Raw genomic sequence first — 25,752 nt, 5'->3', positions numbered from 1 at the left:
CTGGCTCCTGTTCATTGCTGGTATAATGATGGTTGGTGGGAGGAACAAAAATTTTAAAAATTGCTGTCAGGTGATAGTGTGACACTACTTTCAGGGGAAACTGATTACTTGTATCAAATAAGGAATAAATACTTGTATCAAACCCTTCTAGGAATTGCTGAGGAAACTATGGTTGTACAATAGAATTTCCAGCCATTTCCAAACAGGCATGACGTTACTTCTTGGTTTTCCCAGGAAGGGATGTCATGTAATTACCTGAGAGTGTCCCGTATTTCCCCACCTCCCATCTCCTGTTCCTTGCTAGGTTGTGCACGGCAATGATGATGAGCAACCTGTAATGTCATCACCATCAAATGCTTGATATCATATGTGGTGTGATAGTACCTAGCAGCACTGGAGAGCTGGGGTCTTATTTTACATCTTTAGTTATACTCAAAGTATAGCTAAAGATGTAAAATAAGTTATATTCAATGTAAAATATGTAAAATAAGTTATATAGTTATACTCAAAGTATAGTTAAAGAGCAATGTTATAATATTTATTTTTAAACATTTATATCTAATCTTTCTTAAGAAGTTGGTTCTTATATGCCGCTTTTCTCTACCAGAAGGAGTCTCAAAGTGGCTTACAGTCACCTTCCCTTTCCTCTCCCCACAACAGACACCCTGTGAGGTGAGTGAGGCTGAGAGAGCCCTGATATCGCTGCTCAGTCAGAACAGCTTTCTCAGTGCTGTGGCGAGCCCTAGATCACCCACCTGGCTGCATGTGGGGGAGCGCAGAATCAAACCCGGCTCACCATAGAAGTCCGCACTCCTAACCACTGCACCAAGCTGGCTCTCTAAACAGCCTAAACCTGGTTATATATGAGCAGAAATAATGATGCAACATCAAAACTCAGTTGAAAAAGAATCTTCAAGGGATGTCAGTCAGAGAATGCCAACTGAAGAACAGGCTTATACTGGAGTCCTCAGAACACTTTCCTATTTTCCAAAAGAACAAGGCCCTCCAAACCACTTTGTGCTTCTGGTTCTGTGATGTTGGTCACACAATTGAAAATATTTGAGACTGTATGAGCTACATGAAGATATATTGCAAAGTATGATGTTGGTGCCCAGGTTCTTATAGGAGAACTTCCTTTGGATATAATCTTGCTTTGGATATAATCAGACCAGTAAAGGTTTTATGGGTAGGAACCAGTACCTGGAATTGAGCCTGGAAGCATATAATAGAATCAAAGAGTTCTAAGGGGCCATATGGGTAATCTACCACCACAATGCTGCTGTGACCTTCGCCCTCCCTCCACAGCCCGGTCCCAGCCTCTCATCTCCTCTGCCCCCTTTTCCAGACTGACCCCTCAGGTGCGGCAGTTTCGGCTTCCTTTCTGCCCCAGCCCTCCTGGCTCCACCCCCCGTCCGCCCTTCAGGAGCGCTGCTTTCGGCCCACACTTTCCACACATGCCCAGACAGGAAGAGGCCACGGTTAGAGATAAGATCGCTGCAGGGCACAGCTCATGACTTCCGGTTCCCACCAAAGCTGAACTTCAGAGCTGACGGAAGCGGAATCCACGGATCGACGGATAGAAAGGCGGGATGCGCTGCCACCGCCGCCACACCATGCCGCGCCGCCACATCCCGCCTTTCGATCCATGGGTTCTGGTCACCTTAGGTAACTAGCATACAGAGAACTAGTGCAACTGCTCTAACCAATGTGTAATAAGAATAAAGCAGCTAGACCTTACAAATAACTGGGCAGGTGCATTTTGCAGTATCAGAAGCTTCCAGGCTGCATTTAAGCACAATGCCACTGCAGGAGCCACCATGGATCCAATGGCCTGATTTAGTTGAGTGGAAGATTTTCAGGTGAAAAAAGCCCTGTTGGCTATCTGTCACATCATATATATATATATATATATATATATATATATATATATATATATATATATATATATATATATATATATATATATATATATATATATATATATATATATATATATATATATAAATGGTAGTTGTTACATTAGCATGGGACATGTGAGCAGTATTGTTATTAAGTGATAAGATTGATGGATACAAACAAATAACATAGCATACAATATTGTAATGCAAATCTTATTACATGCTGTACTATTATTTATTTATTTATTTATTGCATTCCTGTAAGGCTCAGGGCAGTTCACATAGAAAGTAACAGAACAAGACATTGAACTCACTGATCATAATAAAGGATTAGTAACAATAACAACAATGAACAAAGAAAACCTTCAGTATGTAATAATCTAACAGGCCCAAGATTGGTATTATCAGTCACATGGGTTCAGGGAGGGAGGATCGGGGCCCAGTAGCTGTTTTTTAGTTTTGGTTGACCTCAACCAAATGCCTGGTGGAAGAACTCCATTTTTCTGGGAGCTTGTTCCACCAGGTGGGGGCCAGGACAGTAAAGACCATGGCCTTGGTTGAGGTCAAGCAGACTTCCTTGGGGATCATTAGTCTGTTGGAGGTGGCAGAATGTAGAGCTCATTGAGAGGCATAGGCATGGAGGGGGTCCTTCAGGTATGCTGGGCCCAGACTGTGAATGGCCTTGAAAGTAATTGCCAAGACTTTAAGCCTGATCCGGAATTTGACTAATAGCCAGCACAGTTGTTGAAGGACGGATCCACATTCTGGACCAGTTGCAGTTTCTGGATCAGAGTTAAGGGTAGGCCTGTGTAAAGCAAGTTGCAAAGTCTAGCCTGGAGATGACTGTCATGTGGATTACTGTGGCTAGCTGTTCCGGGGTCAAGTAGGGCACTAGTAGTACAGAAGAATCTTTGATACATAGGTTGGGAATCCCAGAGAGCTGGAAGAGACCACAGGGGCCCATCCAGTCCAGTCCCCCACCTTCTGGTGGACTTAAAAATCACACACTCCTGACAGGTGCTCATTCAGTCCTCCTAAAAACCTCCACCACCATATTCCATTTATGAACAGCAGCCCTCACCATCAGAAAATGCTTTCTAATATTTAAGTGGAACCTCCTTTCCCATCATTTGAACCCACTGCTCTTAGTCCTTCTCTCTAAAGTTGCAGTAAACAAGTTGGCCCCTTTTTCAACATGTCTGCCTTTTATATAGTTGAACACAGCTATCCTCTTGCCCTCCTCCAAACTACTCATAGCTAACTCTCTCAACCTGTCCTCAAAAGGTATGGATTTCAACCTCTCAACCATTCTAGTTGGCTTCTCTGAACACATTCCAACTTGTCAATATCCTTCTTGAACTGCAGCGCCCAGAACTGGACACAGCATTCCAAATGAGATCTAACCAATGCAGAATAGAGTGGTATTATAATTTAACTTGCTACATTCTATGCTTCTAGCAATGCAGCCTGATATCGCATTAGCCTTCTTAGCTGCCATATCACACGGTTGGCTCATATTCAACTTACTGTCCACCAGAACTAAGGCCCTTTCACATGTACTATGATATTTTGTGATGCCAGGATGTTCCACCCCTGAACCACAAGTTTCCAAAAATACTGTCTAACCACTGGTTAGAGCAAAACTGAGGGCATATAGTTTCTTAGACAATTACGTGATGATAGTCATATAGGCTAGCTAGAGGTTATTCTTTTAGGGAAAAATAAAGAAAGTCTGACTTGCCACAGAAAAGTACACATCTGCATTATTCTCTGCTTACATTTGTGGAAAATGTATTTCATTGAATTAATGAATAAAATGTGAGATGTGCTTAGGCTGTGTTATATTGGTACCATGAAGAAAGTAGAAGAGTTGGTTTTTATATCCCACTTTTCACTACCTGAAAGAGTCTCAAAGCCACTTACAATTGCCTTCCCTTCCTTTCCTCACAAAAGACAGTCTGTGAGGTAGGTGGGGCTGAGAGAGCTCTGAGAGAGTTCATTGTGGAATTAAGTCACCTTCATGGGGAGCAGTGGGGAATCAAAGCTGGTTAGACTCCTTAATTCTTAACCATTGTACCTTCAAAAGCATTACATGAGTAAGGTCCGTATGGTCTTGGAGCAGACTGAATCTCAATGGACTTGAAAAGTATGACCATTTCTGGACCATTTCTGCATGGGAAGGTAAATCTCGTGCTTGCAGCCCTCCTCATGGGGAGACCCCTCTTGCATGTTCCCTCTGCCCCTCTTGAGGCTTTTTGCCTCCTGGGGAGGCTGCAAGGGAAAGCAACACAAACTTTTCCCTCCGCTCTTTGGTTTGTCAATCACAGCAAGCCACAGTACAGCAGTTCTCTTGTGGACTGAAACTTTCTCCCCCCCTCAGCCCCCCATTTTTTTTTAAACAAAAGCACTTCCGCATTGCTATGCGGTAATGCCACAAAGCAGATACATTTCAAATAGAAATCAACACTGCCCTGTAGCTATAGAGAAACACCAGAATGATACAGCATTCTCCCCCCCTCCCTTTGGGATTCGTGTTCTTTTGCAGTTTGTTTCTGTCTGGGTGGATTTCTGAGACCCTGAACATGATAACCGGATCCCAAAAAGACAATTTGTGCTAATGGTTGGCCTTAAAACAAGGTGTTCAGACCCCTGTATGATCGGGACAAGGCTGCCCGATCACCTTTCCCAGCTCATTTCCCACCTCCAGAAAATGCAAACGGGACTGTTTTTGCTTGCCCAAGTTGTTAGAAAGCTTGACGGGTAACTGAAGTCTAAAAAGGCATTTTGTGTAAATGGCTGGATTTAAAACAAGGTGCTCAGACTTCTGTATGATCAGGAGAAGGCTGCCCGATCACCTGCCCTCCCCTCCATTTCCCAGCTCATTCCCCACCTCCAGAAAACAGAAAAGGGGCTGTTTTGCCTGCCTGATCAAAAAAAAACCATGGATACTTTAAAGAAGATTTTATTTAACCTTTGACAATGTAGGTTTGTGGTTGCGCTGCAATACAGACTGCGCCATTTTTTAAAAATTACACGGAGTAGAAAATAGAGAGGGGAGGGCAAGTGTGAGGGTGGGACAAAGCTGGCCAGACTATCAGGCATTCCCCCCTCCATACAGTCTTATCTCTGGTTGCTCAATGGTTGCTAACTGGTGGTTCATGCAATTTAGGGTGGTAAATCCAGTTTGTTGGATTCCCAAAATTGCAAGTTAGAAATGGCCAAATCTCTACCCAGCTACTGGACAGTCTTGGGATGTAGGTGACATCATGTGGAGGGGGCTCTCTATGCTGCCTACATGCAAAAGCTGTCCAAGAACATTTTCCTTGTGTGGAAATGGCTTATATGTCCATAAAACTGTTTAGGTAGGTTCCTTCATGCCTCCTAAAAATGAGGCATGTGGAGAAGGCCATGTAATGTTAGTGGAAGTTATATAGGGTACAGGCTTTAAAATTGAATGCTAAATCCCATTACAGATACATATTTTTATAAGATAAGATGCAGGAATCCTGTGGCTTTGTGTCTTCTTTTCCTGAGTGAGATGAATCCGAAATCCTTATTACGGGTGAAGTTACTACAATGTTTACTGCATATGACCACTGATCCATAGCTGTTGACTCATAAAAATACATGAACTCTAGAATTCATGAAATTTCTACTTTCTAAAGCAACTTCTTCCATTTGTTTCCCTTGGTTGGAACACTGTGTGAGCTTTTTTGTCATTTCTTAAAACAATACAATGAATTTAACTTGCAAAACAGTGGGGAGTTATGAAAACAACACACTGGGAAGAGACTATTTGTGCCCCCCCCCCACAACTTCTCCATTCCATTTGGTTTATCAGTTGCCAATTTTAAAAGCTGATTGATCAGACCCCAGAGTAACTTAAGTTCTGACTTCCTGCTTTTACAATGTTATTTGTAATACTTTTACAATGTTATTTCTTTTAATGCCTGCTGTATTGTTCCAGTGCAGTATGTGAGCTGTAATTGTCTCTGCAAGGGGCATTTGCAAAGCTGGTCTCATCAGCTGATCTTGTCCTTTATCTTATAATCAATAATATTAAAAAGCAGACTGTGACTGTGCCCCCTCCCTCCCTTCTTTTATCAAAGGGTCATTTATTACTTCCTCATCCCTGATAGAGCTGTATAGACAAATCCATTATTGGCATCACTAGACCAAAGAAACAGGCCCTCAAAGGGCTTATTGGGATGACAGTGTAGTCATTGGAGTCTAGTAACATTTTGATAGCTAAATGAGGAGTTAACTGATAACTAAACCTCTGGATTTATGTACATGTTTAAGTCATCGTAGGGCCTCAGATTAGAAGGTTCCTCTAAATACAACCCACTCCCCTAAGTTATTTATTTAGAAAATGTTTATGACATTACTCCAGGGACCTGTCCATGGTAGCTTACAATTTTTTTTAAAAAAAATTATAGAATCATAGAATCAGAAGGGACCATATAGGCCATCTAGTCCAACCTGTTGCTCAATGCAGGATCAGCCTAAAGCATGCAAAGGTATTAATTACAATCCAATGTAAAAACCATAGATTCCTCAATATGAAGTCAGAAAAACAAAAACAGGAATCACAAAGGCAACATTGTGTAGTAATTTCCTGTCTGTAGTTTAATGTTTAATCAAATTCAAGAGTCAACCAGAACAGGATCCTACCCGCTTTCTGCCTGTCTTTGTCAGTGATTGCTTTTCAATATATAGTTTCCTTATAACACTAATAATAATGCATATCACATTGGCTGATGCTCATCGCAGTATGGGGTTTTCTGACTTCATTAATTAAAATCTAGCATTAGGAGGAAGAAGAAAAAAAAAAACATCCCCAGCATAAAAGATATAGAACGTAAAAATAACCACTGATAACTGAAAATAAATTTTCAGACCAAAGAAATGTGTGCATGCATATATATTTTAAAAGCAACTCCTTAATCCGCCTGCGGTGGATAGAATGTTTTGGCCAGGTGCCTAGAAGAAAATAACGTAGGTGCCATGGTGAGTGGCACGGCATTCTGCAAGTGAGATGCCATGACTGAAAAAAGGCCCGCCTCTAGTCGCTACACACTTCACCTCTGAAGGCCGGAGCACAGAGAGCAGGTCTTGCAAAGAGGAGTTTAAATGGTGGGATGGAGGAGGTGGTCCCTCAAGCATCCTGTCCCCTTTAAAAGTAAGAGCCATCACTTCGAATTGTGCCTTCAAACCAATGGGAAGCCAGTTCAGTTCCTGGATGGTATTCAAAGACATCCCTCCAGATAGAACATCACAGTAATCAAACCTGGCTGTAATCAGAGCATGGATCACCAGCTGTATGGGGTATTTTGAGGAATGGCTATAGGTAGGGTTGCCAGCTCTGTGCGGGGAAATACCTGGAGACTTTGGGGATGGAGCCGGGAGCAGCCCAGATTTTGGGTGGAGAGAGACCTCAGTGGAGTAGAATTCTATAGAGTCCACCCCCCCCAGCAGCCATTTTCTTCAGGGGAACTGATCTCTGTTGCCTGGAGATAAGTTGTAAAACCGAGGGAACCCAGGTCCCACATGGGGACTGGCAACCCTAGCTGTAGCTACAAACCAGTTCCTTCAGAGGGGGTTCATTCTCCCCAGGGCAGGCTGACTCGTCCATCCTCAAGCAGCTCTGTCATTGACCAGCAACATCATAGTTGTGTCTGGATTTTTTTTAATTAGCCCTATTCCATCCTGTTACCTTCTCCAGGCACTTGATCAGAACTTAGAATCATAGAATCATAGAGTTGGAAGGGACCTCATGGGTCATTTAAAAATTCCCAAAGATGGAGAACCAACCACCTCCCGAGGAAGCCTGTTCCACTGAGAAACTGCTCTAACTGTCAGGAACTTCCTGATATTTAGATGGAATTTCTTTTGAATTAATTTCATCCCATTGGTTCTGGTCCATCCCTCTGGGGCAAGAGAGAACAACTCTGCTCCATCCTGGCAGCCTTTTAAATACTTGAAGATGGTTATCAGATCCCCTCTCAGTTGCCTCCTCTCTAGGCTAAACAGACTAAGCTCCCCTAACCTTTCTTCTTGGTCTCCAAACCCCTCCAAACCCCTCACCATCTTTGTTACCCTCCTCTGGACACACTCCAATTTGTCTACATCCCTCTTCAACTGGGGTGTCCAAAACTGAACACAGTACTCCAAGTGAGGCCGAACCAGAGCAGAGTAAAGTGGTAGCATCACCTCCCGTGATCTGGACATGATACTCCGTTTGATAGAGCCCAAAATCCCATTTGCCTTTTTAGCCACTGAGTCACACTGCTGACTCATGTTCAATGTATGGTCTAGTAAGACTCATAGATCCTTTTCGCACATGCTACTGCCAAGAAAAGTCTCCCCCATCTTATATTGGTGTATTTGATTTTTCCTACCTAAATGCAGAACTTTACATTCATCCCTATTTAACTTCATTTTATTCAGGTTAGCCCACTTTTCGAGCCTATCAAGATCATCCTGTGTTCTGATACAGTCTCCTGTTGTGTTTGCTACCCCTCCCAGTTTCATATTGTCTACAAATTTAATACGTATCCCCTCTAATCCCTCATCCAAATCCTTAACACGCCCGTGGCGCCGCAGACTAAATAATTCGGTAAGCCCTTGGTGGGAGGGCTTTGTCCATGATGAGGAAGGGGCCTGATTGGCCCCTTCCTCCAGACAGACCATTGACCGGGCCTAATGGCAGGCGCGAAGTGCCTGCCGATTGGCCCGGCCAATTCCCACCCTGCTCACAAGGAAGTAATTGCGAGCCGGGCAGAGCGCGGCTCGCAGTTGCTCCCTTGATGGCGGCGTAGGGAGGCGCAAAGCGCCTTCCATGCATCAGGCTGCTGGCAAGGGAGCCTCCGGCAGCCGCGCTCTGCCGCAAAGCTCACAAAGGGAACCCCCGCAGCTGCCGGGGGCTTCCTGCCCAACGGCCTGAGGCGGCGAGAGCCTTAAATGCCGCCACCTCCGCACCTGGCTCCGAGCCGGTGGCCCAAGAGACGAGGCAGAGTGGGTCTCGCTGCTGCCGCCGAGCACCTGCCTCGCTCCCCACCTTCCCTTCCCTTCCCTTCCCTTCCCTTCCCTTCCCTTCCCTTCCCTTCCCTTCCCTTCCCTTCCCTTCCCTTCCCTTCCCTTCCCTTCCCTTCCCTTCCCTTCCCTTCCCTTCCTCCCTCGGCAGCCTCTCTGGGGAGTCCGAGCTGAGGCAGCAGGGGGACCCGGAGAAGAAGAAGACGCGGCGGCGCCAGGGCCGGGAACCTGCACCTCTCGCCGCGTCAGGCCCCTGACAAAGGGAGCCCCCGGGGGCTCCCTGGTCTAGCGCCCGCTGTATTTAGCTTACAGCGGGCTTGGTTACTTGTCAATTATAAATGTGTTGAACAACACAGGCCCCGGGACACATCTTTGGGGTACTCCACTTGTCACTCTTTTCCAAGAAGATGCTGAACCATTAACAAGTACCCTCTGGGTATGATCTCTCAACCAGCTATTGATCCACCTGACAGAATTAGAATCCATACCACATTTTACCAACTTGTCAACAAGAATATCATGTGGAAACTTATCAAAAGCTTTACTGAAATCCAGATAAAATATGTACAGATCATTCCCCTCATCCAGCACGGTAGTCACTTTCACGAAGAAAGAGATAAAGTTGGTCTGACATGACTTGTTCTTGCGAAACCCATGCTGAGTCTTAGAAATCACAGCTCTCAGTTCCAGCTGCTCAAGGTCCGAGTGTTTGATTATTTGTTCCAAAATTTTGTCAGCTACAGATGTCAAGCTGACGGGTCGATAGTTACCTGGATCCTCCTTTTTCCCTTTCTTGAAGATGGGGACAACATTTGCCTGCCTCCAATCATCTGACACCTCACCTGTTCCCCAAGAAGTGTCAAAAATAATGAACAGAGGTTCAGAGATTACACCTGCAAGTTCTTTTAGTACCTTTGGATGCAATTGATCTGGCCCAGAAGACTTTGTTTCATTTAAGAAACTAGGTGTTTGTGGACTGTTCCAACAGTGACCTTGGACTTCTGCAGACCTACCAGACTCAGCCATTAAGGAGAAGTAGTCAGTTACCATTCAGGGCTAATGCTGTGGGGCCTCTTAAACTGGGTGTATTTAAGGTCTTTCTAGAAGGAAGACACTTAATGGTACTAAAATTGGAACAAATTGGAGATGATTAGCATGGCCCCAGTGCGAGGTTACAAAATATTAAAGACAATACATGCAGACCTCAAAGACCACCAATAAACTGCAGTTGCGCTGTTACAAAACTGGAAAAAAGGCTAACAAATAAAAGTGAAGGCAACAAAACTATATTAAGTGATGTAACATCCCATAAGGAAGTGTCAAAGGAAGGAGGTTTCAAGGGACACTGCAGTAAAAAAGGGCAGTGATAAGTATATGGTTGTTGTTTGTTTATTTCTTGTATTTATATGTGCCCCCATTACATGCGTTAAAACATACAATATGAAAATATAACATATAATTTAAAATACAGTTATCGTTATTTAAAACAACTTGTGCTAGACTGCTTGACCTGGCTACTACTTGAAGGGATGAAGAGGGGGGCAATCTTAGAATAAAGTCCATGATAGAATTTGATTGGGTGGGTTTTGGCAGGGAGGCCAGCAGAGTACTGATGTCACCTTCAGGCCTAAACCATTGGCCTGGCTGGACAGCTGTGTTGTACAAGCCCTGCATAACTGTTTAAGGTCTCACAGGTCTCTGATCTCACTAGGCAGAGTTTTGGACTCTAATTTGGAGAGCTGGGTTTGATTCCCCACTCCTCCTCCACATGCAGCCAGCTGGGTGACCTTGGGACAGTCACAGTTCTCAGAGCTCTCTCAGTCTTACCTACCTCATAGTGTGTCTGTTGTGGGGAGAGGAAGGGTAGGTGATTGTAAGCCACTTTGAGACTCCTTTGGGTCATAAGAGCATTCCACTAGGTTGGGGCCAGTGCCAGAAAGGCTATGGCCCTGGCTGAGGCCAGTTTTATTTCTTTAAGAACCATAAATACATTGCAACAAACTGCAGTACTGTCCCCTAAAGAGGCAGCCTCCTGTGCTGGTCCAGTACCCTGTTCTAATCCCTTTGTAAAAATGCCCTATTTCTATTATGCACAGTTTACAAAATGGATATCCATTTTACACAAAATGTATTAGTTTTACACACATATTAGTTAGCAGGGCAGGCTGCCCATCAGAAGGTTGCCCTCAGAGCTCTTCCTAAATGTTTATTTTGGAGGTGGAATGCAAAACTGATTGGGGTTTGGACTATTTAGTTCTGTCTTACAGTGGGATTGGGGCAGTTCGGCCATCCTTGTAAGGCTAGATCTGTTGCTCGTATTTAATGTGGTTGATCAGAGCTGTTGGCGCACCGCCTCACTGGGGCAGGGATTCAGGGTACAGCCCTCCAGTGGCTGCACTCCTTTCTCCAAAACTGGACCCAGAGAGTGGCAGTGGTGGATGAGTTGTCATGCCCTCATTGACTCCCTTGTGGGGGCAGCACTTTCCCCCAATTTGTTGAACATCTTTATGCACCCTGTGGTCCAGCTGGTACAGAGCTTTGTGCAGGGTTGTCATGAATATGTGGGTAACAACCAGCTCTATCTCCTTATGGATGGCTGGCCGGGATCCTCCCGGATTCATTTGCCAGATGTTTGGAAACTGTAGCTGGATGGTTAGAGCAGAGTCACCTGCAACTCAACCCTTCCAACCCCCGTGGTTGGATAGGAAGGAAGCAGGACAGGAAGTGCATTTGCCATCCCTGGCCAGGACACAACTGATCACTGTGCCCCTTGCGAGGAATTTGGAAGTGACTCTGGATGCCTCATGGAGGTGCAGGTCACTATAGTAGCCCAGCAGGCATTGTACCACCTTCACCAGGCAAGGTTACTAGCACCCTACCTGTCACCCAAGCAACTGACCACAATGATCCATGCGATGGTCACCTCCAGAATTGACTTCCGTAATTTACTCTACATGGGCCACCTTGTCCCTGACCCAGAAATTGCATCTGGTACAAAATGCAGCTACAAGGGTCCTGAATGGAACATCTTGGAGGGCCCATATTCCGCCAGTGCTGAGACAGCTGCATTGGCTGCCAGTTGTGGCCTGGATCTGGTTCAAGGTTTTGGTTTTAACCTTCAGGGCTCTTTGTGGTCTGGGACCCACATATCTGAGGGACCACCTATTGCCCTATGCCCCCCCCCTCCCAGAAAGCTTTGCACTCTGTAGGTAGTTACCTGCTGGTGATTCCAGACCCCAGGGAAGTTCAATTGGCCTTGACCAAGGCCAGGGTTTTTTTGTTCCTGGTCCCAACCTGGTGAAATAAGCTCCTGGATGAGCTGAAGGCCCTGCAAGAACTTTTGCCATTCTGCAGGGCCTATAAGATGGAGCGCTTCTGCCAGGTTTATGGTTGAGGCCAGCCAAGGAAGATTTAATACCCTCTGACAGAAGAGAAGGAAGATCTTGAATTTGGAAGTCCCCATCAGCCGATCATTGCTGTGGGTGATGGGTTGGCGCTTGGGTTCCCCCTGTGACCAGATGATAGCTAGAACTATGGGATTTGGAATTGTTACCACCATAGGGGTTTTTTAATGGGTATTCTAATAGAACCATATTGTACATTTTATTGTGTTTGTATGACCTGCCATGAGCCAGCTTGCTGAGAGCAGTGGGATATAAATTGAAACATAAATAAAATAAATACAGTATTTGCCTGCGTATAAAATGACTGGGCGCATAAGACGACCCCCCCAACATTTCCACTCAAAATATAGAGTTTGTCCCCATTGTACGGCCGCAGCACAACCGCAGTGCCTCCGCCCCACCCTTGCATCTCCCTGTGACCGGCACTAGTGCGCAAGTGCACATGTGTGAGCTCTGTATAGACAAGGGGCAGGCCGGAGCGCCGCTGCTTCCCACCAAGCAGAACGGGCCGGTCACACCAAAAAGGCTGGCACCCCTGTCTCGCTGCTGATTCTCACCGCAGCCACGCTGATGACCCGCCGCGGCCGTGCTGGATACCGTGCGATACTGGATGGTATGTAGAATGAGGTGGGCGGGCATTGGGAGGCCCCTATGGACAGCTATGTCTATCCCAACTGAAATGCACCCGGGGTATAGGATGACCCCCCCACTTGGAGGCATGTTTTTCAGGGGGGAAAAGTAGTCTTATATGGGTCAGGGACAAGTAGTCTTCTTATATGCCAGCAAATACAGTAAATAGCACCCATGTCTGTGTGTCTGTCGCTATTGATCTATTGAACAGGTGGTGAGTCTAGCCTAAACCAACTTGGGTGTTAACTGTTTTGTTTCTGTAGCATATTTTAGACAGACTTCCCACTGCTTTGTAGCTACTCCCTCCCCCACACTAGCTTGGCTTCCCATCAGTGCTGAGATTAACGTTCATTTCCATGCCATGCTTTATTTTTCAAAATGCTGCTCTGGCATCCAAGACAGCTTAGTATAATTTTTTTTAAATGATATAATTAATAATGATAATGATGCTACTGCTATAAATCACAGTGACAGTGGTAATAGTGGCGCAACTTACCTTAGTTGCTGAATTGACGGGGCTGGGGAGCAAGTTCCAAAAAGCATGTGCAATTTCAGGAGCTCCCAGTGGCATGGAAGAATGATGCTAAGCATCATTAGGGGAGGGGCTAGGCTGGGCTGTAAGAGGTGTCACATGCACCAGCCCGGCCTCTTTTCCTGGACTGCGCACAAGGACAGCTTGGTGTTCTTGGCCGTTTAGGCTGTGTGGGTGGAGTGATGGAGTTGTGTGGATGATCAAGTCAGGACTGGAAGCTCCAAGCTCAGGCAACTTTGCAGCTTCAGGGGCCATTGTGGGTGAGCAGGGCATTGTGCAGAAAACTGGATCACCCTGGAAGTCCCTTCCAACTCTATGACTCTATGATTCTTTGTAAAACCTTCAGACTGTTGCTAGCAGTCCTCATGGGCTATACTGACCTTGATAAACTCAGTATGAAGCAGTTTCATGCATTCACAAAATCAGCTCTGCAGGGCAATTTCTGATTGGATAAACTGGATACGGAAAAAGAAGCTGAAACTCCATACCCTATCTATTTGTTTATCTATTAATATCTCCAAACCTTTTCCCTGCAGGGGACCCTGAAGTGGCCTACCAATTTTTTTAAAAATGAGTAAATACAAATTAAACAATAAATATAACAATAAAACCTATTAAAATAATGAAATTACACATCACTTGAAGAATGCAACCTTGAAAACCCTGTGGGATCATCATGTCAATGCTGTCATGAAAGCTTTGCTTACTTCTACAATAACCCACTGCCATGTCAACACCTTAACTTGGAATATTTTTGTTACACTATTTATAGTCTACTTTTTTCACTGAGATACTTGGTGTGGGTTACAATATAATGAACAGGATAGGGTGTCCAGTTGGCAGTACAATAGGATTCGAATTGCAGAATTCTAAAAAGGTTTGTTTCCTTGGACACAAATCTTTATTTCTACATGCATTCATATATATATATATATATATATATATATATGCTTGACTCATGGTAAACCCCAGACCTCCTGTGTTTGCTCATTCATAGCACCTTTATTTATTTTTTTTCATTCTCCCCAATACTTCTCTAAGACCGTTTATGCACTGGAGGTTTCATGCTGTGCTGCAGGCTGGAGTTTTAGTCATGGCAGGATGCCCCACCTCGTCCTGCACCCATATGGGGGAGCATTTGGCCTGGTGCACCTCATCCGCCTCCTGTTTGTGCTCCTGCACGGGAGGTGGGGCAGTGAAGTTCCCAGTGCATAAATGGTCTAAGGCAGGCTTTCCCAACCAGGGTTTTGTGAAACCCTGGAGTTTCTTGACAGTCTTGGAAGGGTTTCCCAAATGGATGTTAAACAAAGGCTAGGAAGGCCTTCCTTATTGCCAGAGTCAACTCCTTTCCTTCAAGCGTGTCCTGGAGAAGATTCCATCAGATTCCCACCTTCAAAAGACTCTGTCTACATGGTTGTAAAGTCCCAGACCACATATTGTTTTGGAATGTCCAGTCTTCTCTCCCCAATGAGCTTCTATCCAGTCATATCTGATGGATTTAAATTCCAAAGTCAATTCTAAATCCCTCATCATCAAATTAATGCTTTCAGGAAAAGATCCCATTAAACTTGCCAGGGTAGCCGATGCCCTTGGAAGCATGTTCCAAATAAATTATGTTTGTTAGTGTGGAAATGTCTTGTCTAACCCATTTTGTTTCCTTGGATTGTGATTGTGTATGCCAATAAAGGTTTTCTGGGTCTGAATAAAAAACAATTACCAGGTGATATGACCAAATATGGTCCTGTCAACCAACCAACCCCCTCCCAAAATGGCCGTTGATGGGCCAGGTGAGTATGGGAAGGAGAGGATCCCCAGTTAGGCATGTACACAGCTATTCTTCCCATTCATATTCTGTATGATTGTACCCTTTCCTGGGTTTTCTTGAAGCCTGAAGAATATTTCAGGGGCTTCTCAATGGAAAAAAGTTGAGGAAGGCTGCTATAAAGCATACTGATGCTACTCTGATCTTTTTGCCTCCCCCCCCCTCCTTCCTTGACCTTGTATATTCTCTGCTTGGTGGTTGTCTTCCTTCTCTTGTCCTTCTCATCAGAGCACTGGTAAGAACAACTACCAATTTTTGAAGGGGGTTCTGCATCACAGTCTACATTTGTAGCTGAGCTATTCTTAAAAGACCTTTATGAAATTGCTTCCATTCCTCCAGGAATCAGTGAGTCTGGATGGCCTTGTGGATATATATTGGGGTTTAGTGTCGAAATCTCTTATTTCAGCATGACCAAACGCTCAATTTATTCAATTTTCATGAAGGCTTTCTGCTGCCAGATCTATGTTTTTAAATGAAACTGCAACTTCAGTTTCAAGCATGAACCAATTTCAGCACGGGCATTGTTAGAACATATTCTGAATTACCTTCAGTACACCAAAGTAAAACTAGAAGGTTTTTTTTAGAAATGAAAGTAGTCAGCTTGGTGCCATATGATGTAGCAAGTGGTTAATGAAGAGTGATTTCACTGTGTGATAAGCAAAGGAGAATTATGAAGACAGCCATCCAAAGGAGCATTTGGCTGGCTAAGGGCTCCATGTTCTGTAATACACAGCTGTTTCTATTTTCATATACCCCTGGAGAGCATAGCATGCAATGTAGTGATGTTGTTCTAAATTATTGAAATCTCCTCTCCTCTCTGTACAGTAATGATACACAAGGTCAACTTAGAACCCCCCTGGGCAAGATTCTCTCAAGTGGCTGCCCCCCCCCCCCCCCGCATACACCCATGTTCCTTCCTGCAGAAAGGAGAGGAGCACGCCAATTCTTGTGCTGCCTGAAGCTCTGCCACTGCTGGCAAGACAGAAGGGAATATGGAAGAGCCACATTGTGTTGTGGCCATAGCCAAAGGAAAAAGGAATTTACCATAGAGGCCCCTGTGATGTGTTCTGGTGGCAGCAGGTGGGTCAGGTGTTGCCAACTGGCAGAAGGACTTCTCAGAAGTTTAAATGAGCATTATTAAAAGTGACATTGGTTTTTGCTTGTTAAAATTCATTCATTCATTCATTCGCCTCTACTCTTGGATGTGCTGGCTCGAGGAGGTTTACTGTAAAACTTATAAAGCAGAATCATGGGAGGTAAATCCCCTTAAGGATACATAGGCAGTTGCTAGGAAGGCCCCTCTGAATTCCACCCCTTTCCCTGACAAATTGTTTTTTCCTAAAAGCAGGATTCCCAATTTGTTCTTGCCATCTATCTCTGTCAGCATCCTGTAGACAGTCATGTGACAATGCAGTCAGCCCTGTCTCCCTTCCTCACTCTATGTCCTCCACCCTCTTAAAATAAGTACATGGGTTAAGAGGAAAACAGTTTTGACCTGGCAGGAGTAAGTTGGCATTTCTTACTTGTTGGTTGAAGCTGGCTTTATCAAATACTTTTATGTTTGTTGTCACTTTTTATATGGTGGTTTTACTGTGTTGCTTTTGGAACCCAGTGGGCTAGAAATGCAGGGTACAAATTGTAGGAAGAAATAAGTAGGGACTTCAGTTCCCTGCCGCTAGAATTATCTGTATTTGTCCAAACATTCACAATGCAACTGATGGACTATTCAAATATGATATTTCATATATACCTCAGAATACAAGAAGTTTGATGGGCCTAAAGATTTCCACCTGTCATTTTGGCTTTCTATATTATGAACATATAAACTGACTGTGAATAATTCAGACCCTGCTGTAGAAAACCCATAAAGTTGTTTGTTTGAATGACAGGAGATATATTTTGCAATTTGACTGTGAGAATGAAGATCAAATCAGAGCTTGGAATGTTGCTGTTTGATTGTACAGCTTTGCTACATTCTAGAACTCAAATATATTCTTTGCAGAGACGCTAAAATTGATGCAGCCTTGAAGTTCAAATGTAGATAACCGAAACATTGGGCTTTTTATTTTAAACCAAAGGTTTGATTTTGATGGGTGCTTTCAAAAACTGGATTTGGTGTCCTGTTTATACGTTTTGAAGTAATATCAGTGCAACTTGAACAATATTACCTGAATTAATTTCCTTTTAAATACACTTGAAACCTAATAGAAGGCTGGTATATTAAAGATCAAAGAACTGTAGGGTGTGTGTTTAAAAAGATCAAGCTTGAAGGACAATTGAAGGAAAGTTGGAGAAGAGTTGAGGAAGGGAATCACAGGCAAAGTACATAATGGCAAGGTGAAAATGGGAGCAGACAAATCAGCTGACGTGTGTACTTGTTGAAGAAAGAGAAACCCTGCAAGTGGTGAGAATATGATACCACGGAGTGACTGGAGGAAAAAGATAGAACATTCCTCCCAACATCTGAGGAGCTTTGTTGCCTGGGCCAGAAGACAATGATGACACAGCAGTGGACATTATTAACATGTCTTAACTTTTGTATTAATTGTATTATGTTTCATTGTGCTTTTATTGTTTTAGGGGATTGGTTTTTATGTGACTCAAGCCTCCGGGGGGAGGCGGGATATAAATTAAATAATGATGATGATGATGATGATGATTTTTAGATTTATTTCCCGCCTCTCCCGACAGGCTCGAGGCGGGTCACAACAACTAACCCCATTAAAATTCCCATTAAAACATCAATCTATTAACATGACGGCTAAAAATCCCATCCCTCCCCCAATTATTAAAGAGGTGAAGAGGAAAGGATAGGGGAGTAGCGTATACTCCAACTCCTGGGAGGGGGGAGCGATGATTCGCTGACCCCAGCCTCAACCATAGACCTGGTGGAAGAGCTCCATTTTACAGGCCCTGCGGAAAGCTGACAAATCCCGCAGGGCCCACAGCTCACCCGGGAGCTCATTCCACCAGGTAGGGGCCAGGACTGAAAAAGACCTGGCCCTGGTCGAGGCTAGGCGCGCTTCCTTCGGGCCGGGGACGACCAACAGGTTCTCACCCGCAGAGCGTAAGGCCCTGCGGGGGGCATAGAGCAGTAGGCGGTCCCTCAGGTATATGGGTCCCAACCCGCGTATGGCCTTGAAGGTTAAAACCAAAACCTTGAACCGGATCCGGGCAGCAATTGGCAGCCAATGCAGCTGCCTCAGGACCGGCTGGATGTGGGCCCTCCAAGATGTTCCAGTGAGGACCCTGGCAGCTGATGATGATGACACCTAGGGAAAAATTAACATTGGGTCATATCCTCTGAGGTGCCGGCACCGATTGCTCTGGCCTATCCTTCTAGGTTACTTGTCCAGGATGGGCTTGTGAGCATCTTCTGTATGATCTTCATTCCTGGAGGCTGAATTGTCAGAGTTGATGCTGTGGAAGTTCTGCATATCTTAGCGCAGAATCAAACCCGGCTTGCCAGATTAGAAGTCGGCACTCCTAACCACTACAAAAGAAAGAAAGAAAGAAAGAAAGAAAGAAAGAAAGAAAGAAAGAAAGAAAGAAAGAACACACATTCTGATTCCCAAGAGAAATGTGTTGTTGTTTTTTAAAGGTGCAGAGTGTAGCTCCAGGATTCAAATTAGAGGAATACCGATTCGACTTCTCTGATAATCGAAAGTAAGCTGCAGAAAGGGTCTATGCTGGCCTTTTCTTGCAGAAGCAGAAGGTAACATATGTTCTTAAAGCCCTTTTGAAAGCTTTGCTCATCATTCCACCTCGTTTTGGAAACTGGACAAAATATTACACAATCTGGCTCTGAATGCTAGACAGACACACTACTGCCCTTTCAGTTGGAGCTGCCAATGAGGAGACCATCTAACACTGCATCTCTGAAGATAGACAGGAACTCTACGGGACAAAGCTGCTTTACATAATTGAACTGTGTGGCTCAGTACTGGAAATAACAAGTAATGATGGCAGTACATTGCTGAACTGCTTGCTGGTAGCCAGACAGATGGTGGCATAAACCTGAGTAAATGTGCCAGTTCCTCTTGCGTCCTTCCCGCCTTCATTCTGAGTATCTGGGCATGCTCTTATCCTTTACTATTGTCATGAGGCTATATTTCCACCACCACCCGCCCCCAACAATCTGCAGTCTGTTAAGTTCCTGAACAATTTTTGAATTAAGACAGTTTCTTACCTAGGAAAACTGGGGCTCTCCAGAAGTCCATGGACTACAATTCCCATGAGTCCCTGCCCTATGGAAATATACTATATTGAAGTCCCTCCCCTCTGCAGACCCCACTGTCTTCAAGCTACACCCCCAAAATCTCAACTCAGCTGCCAACCCTAGAAGTACATTGGGTGTTAACATGGCTGACAGGTGTTTAAAGGAGATGGTGGGTATGGACACATTAGTATGGACAACATTAAAAAATGACATTGCCTCCCTCTCTCAAAAAGTGGCAAATCCATTCTATCACCTCAGGATTTGACTGACTCATTCTGCTATAGCTGTGGACCAGACCAAGGTTATTTTCTCTCAAATGCTACTTAATAAAATAGGAAGAGATGCTTGGAGGTCTTTTTTTTTTAATATAGTTACCTCAGTGGACATAATATTGAGCCAACAGCAGTGACATTTCCTTTGTGTTATCCCAAGGTGTGGTTGCCTGGCGACATTGGGTTGAAGGCACTACTGTGCAATAATCACATGTTACAAATTTTGTACCTTTGTGTACTTACACAAGGAGGAAGTGATCTGGATAGTGGGGAGGTATCTCCAGATATGCTGAGATGACAGGTGTTGCTTATTGAATGAGCTTGAGCTGTTTCAATTTTATGGAACTATGAGGGAGATCAATGGTCAGGAAAAGAGCAAGAGAAGAAATCAGCCTCTAGAGCAGCCTTTCTCAACTTATTTACCATTGGGAAACCCCTGAAACAATCCTCAGGCTTTGAGAAACCCTAGAAGTGGTGTGATCATGCAAAATATGGTTGGGCAGCATAGCTTTGTACATGTCCACCCAGGACCCCTCCCCATCCCCTCCACGCCCATTATTGGCCATTTTGGGAGTGGTGGGTAGGCTGACATGACCATATATGGCCATATCACCTGATAAATGTTGGACAAATTAAAAAAAATATTAAAATTTTAATGAATTAGCTCCCACCCATTAAGGAAACACTTCTAGGGCAATCAAGAAACCCCAAGGTTTTCATGGTGGGTTGATCATGTACACAAGGTCCCTCTCCCATGCCAGGCCAACACTCTGATATCCCAATAAAGCTGTGGCCTTGTTTTAAGCCAACCAAAATGTGTACACATTGTACTTAGCCCAATATGTCCTCCTTCAAGTCAAAGCACTGGCTTTATGTGCTTGGTTTAATTGGCACTTGTAAACACCAGGCTGCCATATTTTGCACCAGCTGAAGTTTGTGAACCTTATTCCAAGTCATCTCCCTGAACAGTGCATTATGGTAGTGTATTCTGGATGTTTCCAAGGCAGGTATGACAGTGTTCCTTTCTACTTTTTCCAGTATTGACAGCAGTTGATCTATAAGTCTAGGGAGAAATATTGTTTTATTCGTATATGTACCATATTGTTTTAATTATGCTTTGTAATGGCCTTTGGCTACATAAAATAAACATTTTCATATCGTATTCTATAAGTCTAGGACTCAAGGCTGACAAAAGATACCCCAGCGATCTTGGCTACTTGTTTCTCCATGGATAATCTGAAGTACAGGTTCATCTACAAACTGTGAACTATATGTTTCAGATGGAATGCAACCTATTCTGGAACACACTGTAACCTATCCCAGTTTCACTCCCAAAGTAGAACACTTCCATGTTGTCTGGATTAAGTTTCAGTTTCTTTGCCCTGATCCAGTCCTTCACTAATTCTAAGATCTCATTCAGTGTTTCCATTGTCTTGCAAGAATTTGATACCAAGACATGATAAATTGCATACCTTCAGTATACTGATGAAACTTCAGCTCTCTGTTTCTCTCACAGTGATTTAGTAAAGATAATAAACAGCATCGGGGACAAAATGGAACCCTTAGCTCAGTGACCATGGAACAGAACTCCCACAGCATCAACTCTGACAATTCAACCTCCAGGAATGATGATCATACAGAAGATGCTCAAAAGTCCATCCTGGCCAAGTAACCTAGAAGGAGACCATGGCCAGTTGTTTCAAATCAATCAAGACTAGGGAAGGGCACAAACCGGGGCACAAAACAAAATGTCTGGTAGCCGTTGTAGGGTGATAGGAGATAACGTGAACATCCTGTGATCAATCTAAAACGGTTGCAAGCCATTTCAGGGATCAGTTTCACTTCTCTACTTCAGGTGGGGGAAAATGAAATTGATCACTGTTTGTTTGTTTGTTTCTCCCTGCTTCCAAAGGGAGGGAAGAGAACTGATGTACTGAAATAGCTGCCAATCCTCCTGTGTGGGCTGATCCTGGACTGGCCCACCTTGCAGACCCCGATCCAGTACTTCAGACATTAGCTGTTTTATGGGATTCCCTGGGATGTCTGGTTCAAAATGGGCAGCTCAGCCAGACCACAAGCCAATCCAACACACTCCCCTTGTCAAGTGCCTGGTATATCATGCTAACCAAGATGGTTTCTCTGCCAAGTCAAGGCTAGAATTCAGAGAGAAAAACACACCAATTATCTCTCTGGCAATACCTGGACTCACAAAGCCTTAGCAGTGGTTATCTGTTTCAAAGGGTATTTACATAGATGTGGGGTCACTTCTGTCAAGCTTTCACATCCGTATGCAGTGTAAGGAATGGGAAAGAAGCCCATATTTTAGTGCACGACGGTAGAGCCAGTGTAGTGGTTAGGAGTGCAGACTTCTAATCTGGCATGCCGGGTTCAGTTCTGCACTCCCCCACATGCAGCCAGCTGGGTGACCTTGGGCTCACCACAGAATTGATAAAACTGTTCTGACCGAGCAGCGATATCAGGGCTCTCTCCACCTCACCCACCTCACAGGGTGTCTGTTGTGGGGAGAGGAAAGGGAAGGCAATTGTAAGACACTTTGAGCCTCCTTCAGGTAGAGAAAAGTGGCATATAAGAACCAACTCTTCTTCTTCTTCTTCTTCTTCTTCTTCTTCTTCTTCTTCTTCTTCTTCTTCTTCTTCTTCTTCTTCTTCTTCTTCTTCTTCTTCTTCTTCTTCTTCTTCTAGAAGAGTGGATTCTCCAAGATGGTGAGCGAAAAGCCTTTTCTCAAAATCCTTTCTTGAACTATGAAGAAAGTAGCATTTTGGAACAAAAGTATTTTTCAAGAATACTTCCCCCCCCCCCGCATCATAGAGCTCCGAGCAGTACGCATGGGTTTCCCCCACTTCTGTCCTCTCCTCACAACAACCCTGTGAAGTCGACTAGGCTGAGAGCCTGGTCTCCGCTACATGGTGCAGTTTTGAACTTGGCCTTATGCATTCTTGGTGGACCATGCTAACCATTACACCAGACTACTTCCTCATACCTCTTGTTTGTTGTGAATTAATCACGGCCGTTGGAGATCTTCAGATGCAAGGGATGCTAACCTGGCAATTGATAAAAATATGGGTCTGTTCCCTAAACAGCAGCCTGCCTTCTGCTATAACTTCTTGGGAATTAAAGCATGTTAGAGCTCTGAGTGTTGGGAATGACTTGTCAAAACGGAGCATTCAGCAATTTTGTGGGTAAACAAATGCCGCCTGTCCAAAAATCGTCTTAAGATATTGTCATGTCAACAACGGTATATTGAATAAAGCCCCACGGTTTGTAACATTTGTGTCTAGATTATTTTTCACCATGTCAGCCTCAAATTGGAATTGTTAGATGTGAGTTATATTCACAGCAGAGCTTAACATTCAAAATGCCAAACTGATACTAAAACTCCTAGCAGGGGAGGGGAAGAAGAAGAAGAAAAAAGGATCAGTTATATTTGTTTGCTGTAGGTACATAAAAGGAAGGCATGGATGGAATAAATCAATTTGAGGCACTCTTCCTCTTAACATGCTCTCCGGGCTACTCTGCTCTCCACAAGGCAAAATCACAGAGCAATTTGTTTGGAACGGTTATTTTACATTTTTTTTTAACAGCTTAACATCCCATTTAAGTTAAGAATTTCTAACCTTGTAGAATCACAGGTAACCTTTGGAATGCAAACAATCCTATTAATGAGGTTTATTGAATGCAAGCGGTAAACCAAGAAATGGTTCCTTTTGCTGAACCCTTCGCCCCAGCAGCTGGGGCTTTTCAGGTGGAGAAGCTCCTGTATTAAATTATAAGTGAGGGAAATAAATTATTGTGCGTATTAGTTGTGCTGCTCAAAGTCACAAACATGCAGAAGTCATGTACTTCTGATTTCAAAAGTCTTTCCTCCTAAGTTCCTACATTCATTTCTGAGACCATTTATGCACTGGAGGTTTCATGCTGGGCTGCAGGCTAGAGTTTTAGTGGTGGCAGGTTGCTCCACCTCTTCTTGCACCCACATGGGGGAGCATTTGGCCTGGTGCACCTCATCCACCCCCGTTCTGTGCTCCTGACAGGGGGGTGGGGCAGTGAAGGTCCCAGTGCATAAACGCTCTGGGTTATTCCCTCTACTGAGTTAGAACCTGATTAAAGAACCTGATTAAAATACCATACTGTCCATGAAATGGACCAGGAGGTGGATCCACGAACTGATGCGCAGAAGTAACAGGGCATACCACATGTTTTAATAATGTTTTAACTGTGATTTTATAAACAATGTACATGTGACGCATGTTGTGAACCCCCCTAAATCTGTGAGTGGGGAAGGGTGGTACATCAAATCAATCAATCAATCAATCAATCAATCAATCAATCAATTAATTAATGTCACTTCATCTCCTAGCAGTGAGGGCACCATTTTTTGGTGATTATTTTGGGCCCCTACCATAAGCCTGGTGGAGCAGCTCTGTCTTACAGACCTTGCAGAACTGAGAGCCAGTCTGGTGTAGTGGTTAGGAGTGCAGACTTCTAATCTGGTGAGCCGGGTTTGAATCTGCGCTCCCCCACATGCTGCCAGATGGGTGACCTTGGGCTCGCCACAGCACTGATAAAACCGTTCTGACTGAGCAGGAATCTCAGGACTCTCTCAGCCTCACCCACCTCACAGGGTGTCTGTTGCGGGGAAATGAAAAGGGAAGGCGACGACTGTAAGCCACTTTGAGCCTCCTTCGGGTAGAGAAAAGCAGCATATAAGAACCAACTCTTCTTCAGTAATATCAGAGCTCTCTCAGCCTCACCTCTGTCACAGGGTGTCTGTTGTGGGGAGAGGAATGGGAAGGAGATTATAAGCCGCTTTGAGACTCCTTCGGGTAGAGAAAATTGGCATATAAGAACCAACTTCTTCTTCTTCTTCTTCTTCTTCTTCTTCTTCTTCTTCTTCTTCTTCTTCTGTCCCCCACGGGGCCCAGATCTCTTTCAGAAGCGCATTCCACCAATGTGGGGCCAGGGCCAATCTCACCTTCTTTGGGTTAACATAGACATCAGGTAAAATATTAAAAGTATAACTATGACTGAGGTAAATAGAATAATTATATAATAATTATAATCATAGAATAGCAATAGGAGGTTGTTGTTTCTAATTAGGAAGCAACACACATCTGTGAATTGCCAAGTTAAAATGTACTCTTTCAGGGAAACTAAAATGCCAGCTACAAAAGGAGTTAAACAAGGTTGCATTTCAGCCCCTCTTTTTAAAAATAGTTTTTTAATGATCTTGCTCCAACCTTATTTAATATTGATACTATGTACTCCACTTGGAGTATTCTTGAAAAGTGGCTGAAACACCCAAAGTTGGATTTTTATTTCTATTTTTTTAGTATGTGTGTGGAAATTAAATAAGTGCCACCAGATGGAAAGGTTGCTGCAGTCTTATAATGCAACACTACACCGAAAAGACTTGCTATTGGCATCCTGTGGAGTAATACAGAAAGTATGTCACTGATCAGCAGGGATCAGTGAAATAACAAATCTGTGGGAAGGAGAAGTTATTGGCTTGAAATGTGACTTCACGCGGATGTGTTTGCTGATACATGCAGCTCCTTGCTTTCATGTAACTTTCCCTTTATCACATGAGCTTCCCTGGGTTGCTGTTCGTTCATTCATTCATTCATTCATTCATTCATTCATTCATTCATTCATTCATTCATTCATTCATTCATTCATTCATTCATTCATTCATTCATTCATTCATTCATTCAGTTTGTATACCACCCCTCACCATGACGTCTCAGAGCGGAATTCTGTTCCCTCTGCCCTTTTTACCCCCTCCTCATTTTGCATCTCTCTTTGCCAATCCCTTCTTTGCCAATCCTACTGTCTGTGTGTAAGAGAATTCTCTAAACAGATACGCATACTTCAAAGCCCGCGAATTAAAACAAAACAAAACTGACGGTTGCAGTTCTCTCT

The 25,752-nt window shown here is 44.0% G+C and overlaps 2 protein-coding genes across 5 annotated transcripts in view; one reads left to right on the top strand and one right to left on the bottom strand.

Moving 5' to 3' along the window:
- Positions 1 to 25,752, top strand: part of CTNNA3 (catenin alpha 3) — a 1,001,628-nt gene that overhangs the window by 255,121 nt on the left and 720,755 nt on the right. The gene's annotated exons all lie outside the window — the stretch shown is intronic.
- Positions 1 to 25,752, bottom strand: part of LRRTM3 (leucine rich repeat transmembrane neuronal 3) — a 178,012-nt gene that overhangs the window by 2,933 nt on the left and 149,327 nt on the right. The gene's annotated exons all lie outside the window — the stretch shown is intronic.

This window comes from Paroedura picta, chromosome 8 (assembly GCF_049243985.1).
Source record: "Paroedura picta isolate Pp20150507F chromosome 8, Ppicta_v3.0, whole genome shotgun sequence".
Classification (NCBI taxonomy): domain Eukaryota; kingdom Metazoa; phylum Chordata; class Lepidosauria; order Squamata; family Gekkonidae; genus Paroedura; species Paroedura picta.
Note: the sequence above shows the minus strand (reverse complement) of the source record. Positions and strands in the feature narration are given on the sequence as shown.